Consider the following 13,822-nt stretch of genomic DNA (forward strand, 5'->3'; position numbering starts at 1 on the left):
CAAAGAGTCCTATACAGCTCTGCGTCTCCAACTTGTGGCCCAAAACAAGAGGCATCGGACTTTCCAGCCGAAAGATGAACGTGCATACAAGGTTGTCATCAAAGGACTCCACCACTCCACCGATCGTGAGGAAATCATTGAAGACCTTCGCAGACAAGGGCACGCTGTTAGAGATCTGCACAATCCCATTGGCAGAAGAACTAAAGAACCGCTGGGAATATTCTTCGCCAACCTGGAGCCTTCCAGCAACAACAAAGACGTCTACCAAGTCAAGCGGATCTGCAGGTCGGTAGTAACCATTGAACCGCCGCAGAAGTTCAACGACGTGCCTCAATGCTTCAGGTGCCAAGGATTCGGTCATACACAGCGTTACTGCTTCCTGGAATACCGATGTGTAAAGTGTGGAGGCCCTCACGAATCGAGGGCATGTGAGAAGAGGGAGGACGACAAAGCGTGCTGCTTCCACTGCCAGGCGGACCATCCTGCGTCTTTCAAGGGATGCCCTGCATACAAAAGGGCCAAAGCACTCGCTGCTCCGAAAACAAGGCCCGTCGCTAATGCTAACAAGGCGCCGCCCGTGGCATCACCAAACGTCACCTCTGGCAGGAGCTACCGAGACGCCCTCAACGGAGTGCACGCAGCACCGCAGAATCCCACAACCCCAGTCCAAACCCAAACAGAAACCCCACACTCCGGTCAGATAGAAGCGATGTTCGCTCGCATGGAAGGAATGATGGAAAGGATGATGGAGCGCATGTTCACCCAGATGACACAGCTGGTGGCCACCATTCTCAACAGCAAGTCATGCAACTAAAGCTCCACCTAGTCGTCTGGAATGCGAACGGCCTGCAGAACAGCAAGGCCATAGTCGAGCACCATCTGAAGACCCACCAGATCGATATCCTACTCGTAGCCGAAACCCACTTCTCCCCCAGATCCCACTTTAATATCAGCGGATATGACCTCATCCATGCAGACCATCCTTCTGGCAGAGCACGCGGTGGAGCAGCCATCCTCATCAGGAGCGGTATTCAATACCTAGAGCTGCCCGCGTTTCAGCAAGACTGGGCACAATGTCCTGTCATCAGGATTGTCAGCCCGCAAGGAGATTTAGACATTGGAGCGGTCTACTTTCCCCCCAGATACCGCATAACAGCATCTCACCTCAGTGAGTTCTTCGAGCATTTTGGGCCCCGCTTCATAGCAGCTGGAGATTATAACGCCAAACATTCTTGGTGGGGATCGCGCGCCAACAACCCCAAAGGGAAAACTCTGTTTGGGTACCTGCAACGCCACCGACTGGACTGCCACTCCACTGGCGAGCCCACTCACTGGCCAACGAATCCCCTCAAGACTCCAGACCTACTGGACTTTGCTGTGTCGAAAGGCATAGGGCATGCGAAGATCAGCTGCACAACAAATGCTGATCTCCTGTCAGACCACTGTGCAATAAACGTGCTAATCAACACGCCAGTCCTCAGGAAAACCCCGCTCAGAAGGCTCACTGGAAAATATACCGACGCCGCCAAGTTCGCGTCCTGGATGCTCTCCACCGTCAATCCGAACCCCATCCTCAACACACCCAGGAACATTGATGAAGCTATCGGGAATCTCACCAGGCAGATGCAAAACGCTGCGGAATTCGCAAGCCCACCGCCACCAAAGACTGCGAGAACACCTAGCAGGGACCTCCACCTCTGGTCCCCGGAAATTGCGGCACTCGTGACTGAGAAGAGGCGTCTCAGGAGAGTTTGGTTCTTGACGCGCAATCCAAGAGACAAAACAGCGCTCAATCACGCCACAAAGGAGTTGAAGGACAAGATCTCCAGCCTACGCCAGGACTCCTTCCTCAGATTCCTCGAGGAACTCTCTCCCGGGGACCCAGACCACAATCTGTGGAACGTCACCCGCCACATTAAACGACCAGCCAAAAAGGTTTCCGCAGTGCGCAAAGCAGATGGATCCTGGTGCCTTTCGGATGCTGAAAGAGCAGAAGCTTTCGCCGAACACCTTTACAACGCCTTCTCTCCGTTCGACTGCTGCACTGCCGAAGAACATGCTGAAACAGCCCGGTTTCTCAATAGCCCAAGCTCTCCCGGTCCCCCGTTGGAACCAGTCGACCCTGAGGAAGTTGCGCAGGAGATTGCTCTACTGAAGAACAACAAATCTCCAGGCCTGGATCGTATAGATGCGGCGGCCCTAAAAATGCTCCCATCCCGCTGCACACAAATGCTGGCCAGCATTTACAACAGCTGCTTCCGGCTAGGGTACTTCCCGGAAGAGTGGAAAAGAGCAGAGGTTATTGTCCTCCTCAAGCCTGGTAAGCCTGAAGCCAATCTCGCCTCCTATCGTCCGATTAGTTTGCTGGCAATCCTCTCCAAAATACTCGAAAGAGTATTTTTGCGCAGAGTATTGCCAGTACTGGATGAGGCTGGTTTGATCCCCGATCACCAGTTTGGCTTCAGGCGCTCCCACGGAACACCAGAGCAATGCCACCGGCTAGTCGAACGGATCCTCGAGGCATTCGAGCAAAAGAAATACTGCTGCGCTGTAATGCTCGACGTGAAGCAGGCATTCGACAGAGTTTGGCATCCTGGACTCCTCCATAAACTCAAATCCTACCTCCCAAGCCCCCATTTTACCCTCCTCAAATCCTACACTGAGGGAAGAGCATTCCAAGTCAGATGCGGAAGTGCAATAAGCCTACCCAGACTGATCAGAGCTGGAGTTCCGCAAGGCAGTGTGCTCGGACCAATACTGTACACCCTTTACACCGCAGACCTTCCCATAATCCCCTCCAGGAACCTAACTATAGCGACTTATGCAGATGACACGGCTTTCCTCGCCTCCTCATCCGACCCACGAGAAGCCTCCGAAACAATCCAAAGGCAAATGGACGCGCTACATCCCTGGCTCAGCAGGTGGAACATCGTAGTGAACGCGGAAAAATCTACCCAAACAACATTTGCACTAAGGAGAGGAGACTGCCCACCGGTCACGCTAAACGGAGTCATCATTCCCAACGCACCCGCACCCAAGTACCTAGGACTTACCCTGGACCGCAGGCTCACTTGGCGTCCCCACATCGTCAGCAAACGCATACAGGCCGATGCGCGTCTGAGGCAGATGCATTGGCTTATTGGGAGAGGGTCCAAGCTAAGGCAGAACCACAAAATCCTGGTGTACAAGGCAATTCTCAAGCCCATCTGGACCTACGGGATACAGCTATGGGGCACGGCAAGCCACACGAATCGCCTGCGTATACAGCGGTTCCAGAATAGGTGCTTGAGAATTGCCTGTAATGCGCATCCCTACCACGAGAATGTCGCCATACATAGGGAACTTGGAATCCCACAAGTCGCTGATGAAATCTCCAGGCTCAGCGAGAGATACCTGAAAAGGCTCGAAAACCACCCTAACCACCTCGCCACCAACCTGTTAGACAATAGCCAAACAAGCAGACGTCTCATGAGGAGACACCCTCTCGATCTTCCACAACAATAGACAACACATATAAAACCCGCCACAAATACATGTACAATAGTATCCCTTAAGCTAATGTTCCCCCGCAAAACCATTTAATTATTGTCCACTAGGACAGATTTTAAATAAATAAACGCACGCTAAAGAAAAAAAAAACTAAATTGATGACGAGGTGTTTGGCAACTTGACACAATTCATTAAAGTCTTTATATTAATTATATGATAGGGACAATATCATATGCGTCACTAAATTGATGACGAGGTGTTTGGCAACTTGACACAATCCATTAAAGTCTTTATATTAATTATATGATAGGGACAATATCATATGCGTCACTAAATTGATGACGAGGTGTTTGGCTACAGGAAAAAATCATTTATTTATCGAATCATCAAGCAAAGGATAAGCTTCAGTGGATCGCAGTATGGCAGCTGCTCAACCACTTACAACACCTTGCCTGTTACAAAAGTCGTTTACAATTGATTCTAGGCTTTGTCATTGTATTAAATAATGCTTTTATATGTAACTAGCGCGGCATCAGGTGATCGAAGATCCTCCTAATTTACTATGTTACAAATTACATTGGCATCACATCCATTGTCGTTTATAAAATAAATTATAAACTTTAAATGGTTTAGAAGCCATACAATGCAAATTGCCCCTTATTTATCATTGCAGTCCAGCACGGATACGACCTTAGAGGCGTTCAGGCATAATCCAACGGACGTAGCGTCATACCACTGTTCGCTCGAACAAGTATTGTGCCATTGGTCCGTACCTGCGGTTCCTCTCGTACTACGCAGGAATGCTGTCGCAACAACGTTTTGTCATTAGTAGGGTAAAACTAACCTGTCTCACGACGGTCTAAACCCAGCTCACGTTCCCTTGCATGGGTGAACAATCCAACGCTTGGTGAATTTTGCTTCACAATGATAGGAAGAGCCGACATCGAAGGATCAAAAAGCGACGTCGCTATGAACGCTTGGCCGCCACAAGCCAGTTATCCCTATGGTAACTTTTCTGACACCTCTTGTTAAAAACTCTTTAAACCAAAAGGATCGATAGGCCGAGCTTTTGCTGTCCCTGTGTGTACTGAACACCGAGATCAAGTCAGCATTTGCCCTTTTGCTCTATGTGTGGTTTCTGTCCGCACTGAGCTGGCCTTGGGACACCTCCGTTATTATTTGAGAGATGTACCGCCCCAGTCAAACTCCCTACCTGGCAATGTCCTTGAATTGGATCATACCTGAGTAATTGGAGTTATACCAAATTTTCAAATCAAAAATACATAAATGCATCGTTTTATTAAAGAATTTGTTTGCGATTATATAACAAACTCGTGATACTTTGATCAAGAAGCTTGCATCAAAACCCAATACCATAAGATATAATAAATATATCCGTATAATGGCTAGGAAATGATACACGTTCCATTTAATCAAGTAAGTAAGGAAACAATAAGAGTAGTGGTATTTCATTGACGATACCAAACCGAGGTCTAATATCTCCCACTTATTCTACACCTCTTATGTCTCCTTACACTGCCAGATTAGAGTCAAGCTCAAAAGGGTCTTCTTTCCCCGCTAATTATTCCAAGCCCGTTCCCTTGGCTGTGGTTTCGCTAGATAGTAGATAGGGACAGTAGGAATCTCGTTAATCCATTCATGCGCGTCACTAATTAGATACCAACCTGTTAGACAATAGCCAAACAAGCAGACGTCTCATGAGGAGACACCCTCTCGATCTTCCACAACAATAGACAACACATATAAAACCCGCCACAAATACATGTACAATAGTATCCCTTAAGCTAATGTTCCCCCGCAAAACCATTTAATTATTGTCCACTAGGACAGATTTTAAATAAATAAACGCACGCTAAAATAAAAAAAAAAAAAAAAAAAAAACTAATTAGATGACGAGGCATTTGGCTACCTTAAGAGAGTCATAGTTACTCCCGCCGTTGACCCGCGCTTACTTGAATTTCTTCACTTTGACATTCAGAGCACTGGGCAGAAATCACATTGTGTCAACACCCGCTAGGGCCATCACAATGCTTTGTTTTAATTAGACAGTCGGATTCCCCAAGTCCGTGCCAGTTCTGAATTGATTGTTAATTGATAATCGTTATAATTGATAAGAACTAATTGGTTTAACCCAAATAGTATTCTTAAAAATTTTAGCAAGAAAGTTCCACAATTGGCTACGTAACTAAACTATCCGGGGAACAAGTAACTAACATAAATGCTAGAAACTCTATTTACCCAGAACGAGCACATAAACCATGTTATTGTTTCCCAATCAAGCCCGACTATCTCAATCTTCAGAGCCAATCCTTATCCCGAAGTTACGGATCTAATTTGCCGACTTCCCTTACCTACATTATTCTATCGACTAGAGACTCTTCACCTTGGAGACCAGCTGCGGATATTGGTACGGCCTGTTGAGAAGTTTGCGTGTCCCCACCATAAATTTTCAAGGTCCGAGGAGAAAATATCGACACAACAGTATATGTCATGCTCTTCTAGCCCATCTACCATATCTCTCTGCGAAAGACTTCCATGGTAGTACGGCTATAAAACAGAAAAGAAAACTCTTCCGATATCTCTCGACGGCTTCTTTATGGTCGTTCCTGTTGCCAGGATGAGCACGAGGCCCATATTTAATAACAAACGGATACTCAACAGGTTACGGAATTGGAACCGTATTCCCTTTCGTTCAAAATTATTCAAGTGTATTATATTCGCTTTGTTTATATAGTTAGGCATTTTTGTTTTACTTGAAAATTTTCGGCTTTCGCCTTGAACTTAGGACCGACTAACTCGTGATCAACCACTGTTCACACGAAACCCTTCTCCACTTCAGTCCTCCAAGGTCTCATTCGATTATTTGCTACTACCACCAAGATCTGTACCAATGGCAGCTCCATGCAGGCTTACGCCAAACACTTCTACGCATACCATTGTACCTTCCTACTCACTAAAGTTTCAAAATTTATATCACAAGTAATATAAATCATCTACTTTAGCGGTAATGTATAGGTATACAACTTAAGCGCCATCCATTTTAAGGGCTAGTTGCTTCGGCAGGTGAGTTGTTACACACTCCTTAGCGGATTTCGACTTCCATGATCACCGTCCTGCTGTTTTAAGCAACCAACGCCTTTCATGGTATCTGCATGAGTTGTTAATTTGGGCACCGTAACATTACGTTTGGTTCATCCCACAGCGCCAGTTCTGCTTACCAAAAGTGGCCCACTGGGCACATTATATCATAACCTTGAACTTCATATCAAGAAAGTTAAGGTTCTTACCCATTTAAAGTTTGAGAATAGGTTAAGATCGTTTCGACCCTAAGGCCTCTAATCATTCGCTTTACCAGATAAGATTATTTTATATAATATTAAAATGCACCAGCTATCCTGAGGGAAACTTCGGAAGGAACCAGCTACTAGATGGTTCGATTGGTCTTTCGCCCCTATACTCAATTCTGACAATCGATTTGCACGTCAGAACTGTTTCGGTCTTCCATCAGGGTTTCCCCTGACTTCAACCTGATCAAGTATAGTTCACCATCTTTCGGGTCACAGCATATATGCTCAAGGTACGTTCCAGTTAGAGGCATAAATAATATAAATATACATTATACATAACTATATAGAACGCCCCGGGATTGTGTTAATTAGCTATAAATAGCTAAAAAACTAATCCCATTATTAGTCAAGTTAATTACGCTATTAGGTTTACATCCCAATAACTTGCACATATGTTAGACTCCTTGGTCCGTGTTTCAAGACGGGTCCCGAAGGTATCCTGAATCTTTCGCATTGTTAATCATACAAGAGCATATAATAAACACAAAAATCAATGATAATTATGCCATTATATAATTCCGAAAAATTAACGCTCTGTAATAATATAAATCTATCAGCACTTTATCAAATTAATAACATTTATTCTGTGTTAAAATGCAAGCAATTTAATTGGAATAAACTATAAGTTATATTTTATGATAAATTTGGGATATGCTAATAGATTACAATGTCCTTATATGGAAAAAATGCACATTATTCTTAATAATATTATTTAAATATTACAATTTTAATGATGAATTTTCCATAACGGATATTCAGGTTCATCGGGCTTAACCTCTAAGCAGTTTCACGTACTGTTTAACTCTCTATTCAGAGTTCTTTTCAACTTTCCCTCACGGTACTTGTTTACTATCGGTCTCATGGTTATATTTAGTTTTAGATGGAGTTTACCACCCACTTAGTGCTGCACTATCAAGCAACACGACTCTTTGGAAACATCATCTAGCAATCATTAACGTTATACGGGCCTGGCACCCTCTATGGGTAAATGGCCTCATTTAAGAAGGACTTAAATCATTAATTTCTCATACTAGAATATTGACGCTCCATACACTGCATCTCACATTTGCCATATAGACAAAGTGACTTAGTGCTGAACTGTTTTCTTTTCGCTCGCCGCTACTAAGAAAATCCTTGTTAGTTTCTTTTCCTCCCCTAATTAATATGCTTAAATTCAGGGGGTAGTCCCATATGAGTTGAGGTTGTATATATAACTATATTTTGCCATAAATTCTTTATATATAAATGATAAAACAATCAATTAAATTCGTTATAAATAGTTCCAATAGTTCTTGTAAGCAAAGTCATTTTTATCCATTTAACGAACCAACGAAGAATAATAACAAAACCAAGATTTTTCTTTTTCCGAATCATTAATAAGAGACAATTCTAGATGAAAAATATTTCAATTTTTTATGCTAGACATTTCTCAGTATTATTTGATTGAAAAAGAAAATATTTCTCTTCGTTTTTCACATTCAAATGTGAGATAATGTTTTTCATTTCTTTTTTAATATTATGAATAAAATCATTATTTAATCCAATAATATACCATATGCTTATAAAAAATTTATAAACAACTTAATTAGCATAGTCTTACAACCCTCAACCATATGTAGTCCAAGCAGCACTATAAAATTAATTAAAGTACATAACAGCATGGACTGCGATATGCGTTCAAAATGTCGATGTTCATGTGTCCTGCAGTTCACACGATGACGCACAGTTTGCTGCGTTCTTCATCGACCCATGAGCCGAGTGATCCACCGCTTAGAGTTTTATAATTCAATTTTATATAATGTCAATATTGTTTTTATTGAAAGAAATTAAAAATACACCATTTTACTGGCATATATCAATTCCTTCAATAAATTTATTTTTATACCTAAAATAAATGTTGCGAAATGTCTTAGTTTCATATAAGCATTATGTATCATAATAATCTGGTTATGGTTTGCTATTTTGGGTGACACATACTGCAAAATTTATATAAAACATTAACCTGATGGATGACAGGTACAAACATTGTATATTTTAGGTTGTTGCATTAGCCAACGTATGCTCATAACATAGATGAACAATACATATTCGCAACGCGTGTATAATATTATGGTCCATATACACACACACTTATTTTGATTACCACACATTCAAAATTATTTTTATTTTAATTCGACTTCTACTTTCGAATTTAGTTTAGTTTCTTCGATTTCCATTTTCGAGAATTTGTTTTTATAGGAAACGCCGTTGTTGTAGTAAGTACTGCCACAAATACGCACAGCAACATTAATAATGTTAAAGTCTTTTTATGAGGTTGCCAAGCCCCACATATAAAATAAAAGCCATCTTCATTTTATTTTGACTTTAACTTTTGATTCCGTGGAATCATTTTGTAATATTTTTATTTTGGTAAATTGTATTTATTTGTATTATAACAAATATTTATTAACGATAAGGATATTATACAATAATGATCCTTCCGCAGGTTCACCTACGGAAACCTTGTTACGACTTTTACTTCCTCTAAATAATCAAGTTCGGTCAACTTTTGCGAAACAACCGTAACACGCAAGGCGTCACAGTGATCACGTCCGGAGACCTCACTAAATAATTCAATCGGTAGTAGCGACGGGCGGTGTGTACAAAGGGCAGGGACGTAATCAATGCGAGTTAATGACTCACACTTACTGGGAATTCCAAGTTCATGTGAACAGTTTCAGTTCACAATCCCAAGCATGAAAGTGGTTCAGCGGTTTACCCGGACCTCTCGGTCTAGGAAATACACGTTGATACTTTCATTGTAGCGCGCGTGCAGCCCAGGACATCTAAGGGCATCACAGACCTGTTATTGCTCAATCTCATTATTGCTAGACGCAATTTGTCCATTTAAGAAGCTAGTGTCCTTATAATGGGACAAACCAACAGGTACGGCTCCACTTACATAAACACATTCAAACACAATAAACATTTTACTGCCACCATGAATGAAGGCTACATAAGCTTCAGCACCATAATCCTGAAGATATCTATTTAATATATTTGAGTCTCGTTCGTTATCGGAATTAACCAGACAAATCACTCCACGAACTAAGAACGGCCATGCACCACCACCCATAGATTCGAGAAAGAGCTATCAATCTGTCTTACACACTTATGTTCGGACCTGGTAAGTTTTCCCGTGTTGAGTCAAATTAAGCCGCAGGCTCCACTCCTGGTGGTGCCCTTCCGTCAATTCCTTTAAGTTTCAGCTTTGCAACCATACTTCCCCCGGAGCCCAAAAGCTTTGGTTTCCCGGGAAGCGACTGAGAGAGCCATAAAAGTAGCTACACCCAATTGCTAGCTGGCATCGTTTATGGTTAGAACTAGGGCGGTATCTGATCGCCTTCGAACCTCTAACTTTCGTTCTTGATTAATGAAAACATCTTTGGCAAATGCTTTCGCTTAAGTTAGTCTTACGACGGTCCAAGAATTTCACCTCTCGCGTCGTAATACTAATGCCCCCAAACTGCTTCTATTAATCATTACCTCTTGATCTGAAAACCAATGAAAGCAGAACAGAGGTCTTATTTCATTATCCCATGCACAGAATATTCAGGCATTTGAAGCCTGCTTTAAGCACTCTAATTTGTTCAAAGTAATAGTACCGGCCCACAATAACACTCGTTTAAGAGCACTAGTGCAGGTTTTTAAATAGGAGGAACATATGAAAAAATACAAGTATTTAATCACATATAAGAACTCCACCGGTAATACGCTTACATACATAAAGGTATAGTACTAACCACAATTGTAAGTTGTACTACCCGTATGAAGCACAAGTTCAACTACGAACGTTTTAACCGCAACAACTTTAATATACGCTATTGGAGCTGGAATTACCGCGGCTGCTGGCACCAGACTTGCCCTCCAATTGGTCCTTGTTAAAGGATTTAAAGTGTACTCATTCCAATTACAGGGCCTCGGATATGAGTCCTGTATTGTTATTTTTCGTCACTACCTCCCCGAGCTGGGAGTGGGTAATTTACGCGCCTGCTGCCTTCCTTAGATGTGGTAGCCGTTTCTCAGGCTCCCTCTCCGGAATCGAACCCTGATTCCCCGTTACCCGTTGCAACCATGGTAGTCCTAGATACTACCATCAAAAGTTGATAGGGCAGACATTTGAAAGATCTGTCGTCGGTACAAGACCATACGATCTGCATGTTATCTAGAGTTCAACCAATATAACGATCTTGCGATCGCTTGGTTTTAGCCTAATAAAAGCACATGTCCCATAAGGTTCATGTTTTAATTGCATGTATTAGCTCTAGAATTACCACAGTTATCCAAGTAACTGTTAACGATCTAAGGAACCATAACTGATATAATGAGCCTTTTGCGGTTTCACTTTTAATTCGTGTGTACTTAGACATGCATGGCTTAATCTTTGAGACAAGCATATAACTACTGGCAGGATCAACCAGAATAATGTTTTTCCTTCATATTCCATTCATATTTTTTGAATCGAAATAAGCAATATAATAGATATATAGATTTTTCACTTTATATAATTCCATGATTTTTATTATATTGAATAAAATTCAATATTTCGCCTTTGGGTAAAATTTTAAATATATAAATATAAGTAAAAAATCTATTCGATTACGGCCATTTTTATATAGCATTCGTAATCCATATTTTCATTTTTAATTTATACTTGTTTTACCAATATAACAAGAATTTCATATAATTATTGTAATATATATGTTTCTATAATTTTATCTTTTTATATATACATATTTCATTATAAAATATCATTTTATTTCCAACATACATAATTATTGTATCCACACATGTACAATTTTTGTTTAACCAATATAAATATTAAGTTAAATCATTTGCATTTTGAAGATAAATTTAAAATTTATCTCTTTTCATATATCTCTCTGGTAATATATAACATAAAACCAAGCGCATATGATAATATTTCCACATTTAATATATAATTTTATATTTCTTTCATAAGAATCCATATTTGTATTATACCGTAACGATATAATAATCCAACTATACGGCAGGTAATAAATTAATATTTGCCTGCCTCCAAAAATTAACGATAATATATGGAAACGATTTGTTATTCTATATATAATAGAAACTTGACTTTTGTTTCAACGATATTATCTAAAAAGCGTATATTCCTATTATCCGCGGAGCCAAGTCCCGTGTTTCTATAGAACTGAGAAACAAATTTGTACGGATAATAATATACTTTATTTTATGTAACCAATATAAACATAATCCGAAATAAATATTTCGAATAATGCGGGAGGTCGGCAACCACTGCCTACCTATAGTAGTTTTTGAACCCGCTGTCCTCAAAGCGGGTATTTTCAATTCCGTTTGCCACCCAACATACGGTCTATTCTCTTATATATTAAGAGATTATAGGAACATTTCATTTTTTTTCCATTATTCATATATAATATGATTATTTTTTTTTTTATACATATAATAAATATTAATTTTTATATGTTTATTATTTAATTTACTCATATAATTGCCAAATTCATATGAATACATAAGTTTTGAACAATATGAGAGGTCGGCAACCACTGCCTACCTATAGTAGTTTTTGAACCCTCTGTCGTAATTCCGGTCGTTTACACTACTATACCCTCTCACTATAATGGCTTTTCTCTATAATACTAAGAGAATATGGGAATATCTCAGCATTTTTTCCCATATACATATAATAATTAACCATTTTCATATGTATATTATTTAATTTAATCATATAATTGCCAAAATCATATGAATACATAAGTTTTGAACAATATGAGAGGTCGGCAACCACTGCCTACCTATAGTAGTTTTTGAACCCTCTGTCGTAATTCCGGTCGTTTACACTACTATACCCTCTCACTATAATGGATTTTCTCTATAATACTAAGAGAATGTGGGAATATTTCAGCATTTTTTCCCTTATACATATAATAATTAATCATTTTCATATGTATATTATTTAATTTACTCATACAATTGCCAAAATCATATGAATACATAAGTTTTGAACAATATGAGAGGTCGGCAACCACTGCCTACCTATAGTAGTTTTTGAACCCTCTGTCGTAATTCCGGTCGTTTACACTACTATACCCTCTCACTTAAATGGCTTTTCTCTATAATACTAAGAGAATATGGGAATATCTCAGCATTTTTTCCCATATACATATAATAATTAACCATTTTCATATGTATATTATTTAATTTAATCATATAATTGCCAAAATCATATGAATACATAAGTTTTGAACAATATGAGAGGTCGGCAACCACTGCCTACCTATAGTAGTTTTTGAACCCTCTGTCGTAATTCCGGTCGTTTACACTACTATACCCTCTCACTATAATGGATTTTCTCTATAATACTAAGAGAATGTGGGAATATTTCAGCATTTTTTCCCTTATACATATAATAATTAATCATTTTCATATGTATATTATTTAATTTACTCATACAATTGCCAAAATCATATGAATACATAAGTTTTGAACAATATGAGAGGTCGGCAACCACTGCCTACCTATAGTAGTTTTTGAACCCTCTGTCGTAATTCCGGTGGTTTACACTACTATACCCTCTCACTTAAATGGCTTTTCTCTATAATACTAAGAGAATATGGGAATATCTCTGCATTTTTTCCCATATACATATAATAATTAATCATTTTCGTATGTATATTATTTAATTTACTCATACAATTGCCAAAATCATATGAATACATAAGTTTTGAACAATATGAGAGGTCGGCAACCACTGCCTACCTATAGTAGTTTTTGAACCCTCTGTCGTAATTCCGGTCGTTTACACTACTATACCCTCTCACTTAAATGGCTTTTCTCTATAATACTAAGAGAATATGGGAATATCTCTGCATTTTTTCCCATATACATATAATAATTAACCATTTTCATATGTATATTAT

The 13,822-nt window shown here is 39.9% G+C and overlaps 2 non-coding genes and 1 pseudogene across 2 annotated transcripts; all 3 read right to left on the bottom strand.

Moving 5' to 3' along the window:
* Positions 1-3,867: 3,867 nt before the first annotated feature.
* Positions 3,868-8,062, bottom strand: LOC116802384 (annotated as a pseudogene).
* A 394-nt stretch (positions 8,063-8,456) lies between these two features.
* LOC116802359 lies at positions 8,457-8,635 on the bottom strand. Its single transcript, XR_004362708.1, has one exon. It is a non-coding gene; the product is annotated as a 5.8S ribosomal RNA (ribosomal RNA).
* Positions 8,636-9,325: 690 nt separating this feature from the next.
* Positions 9,326-11,320, bottom strand: LOC116802375. Its single transcript, XR_004362717.1, has one exon. It is a non-coding gene; the product is annotated as a small subunit ribosomal RNA (ribosomal RNA).
* Positions 11,321-13,822: the final 2,502 nt, after the last annotated feature.

Source organism: Drosophila sechellia, chromosome X, assembly GCF_004382195.2.
Source record: "Drosophila sechellia strain sech25 chromosome X, ASM438219v1, whole genome shotgun sequence".
Taxonomy (NCBI): Eukaryota; Metazoa; Arthropoda; class Insecta; order Diptera; family Drosophilidae; genus Drosophila; species Drosophila sechellia.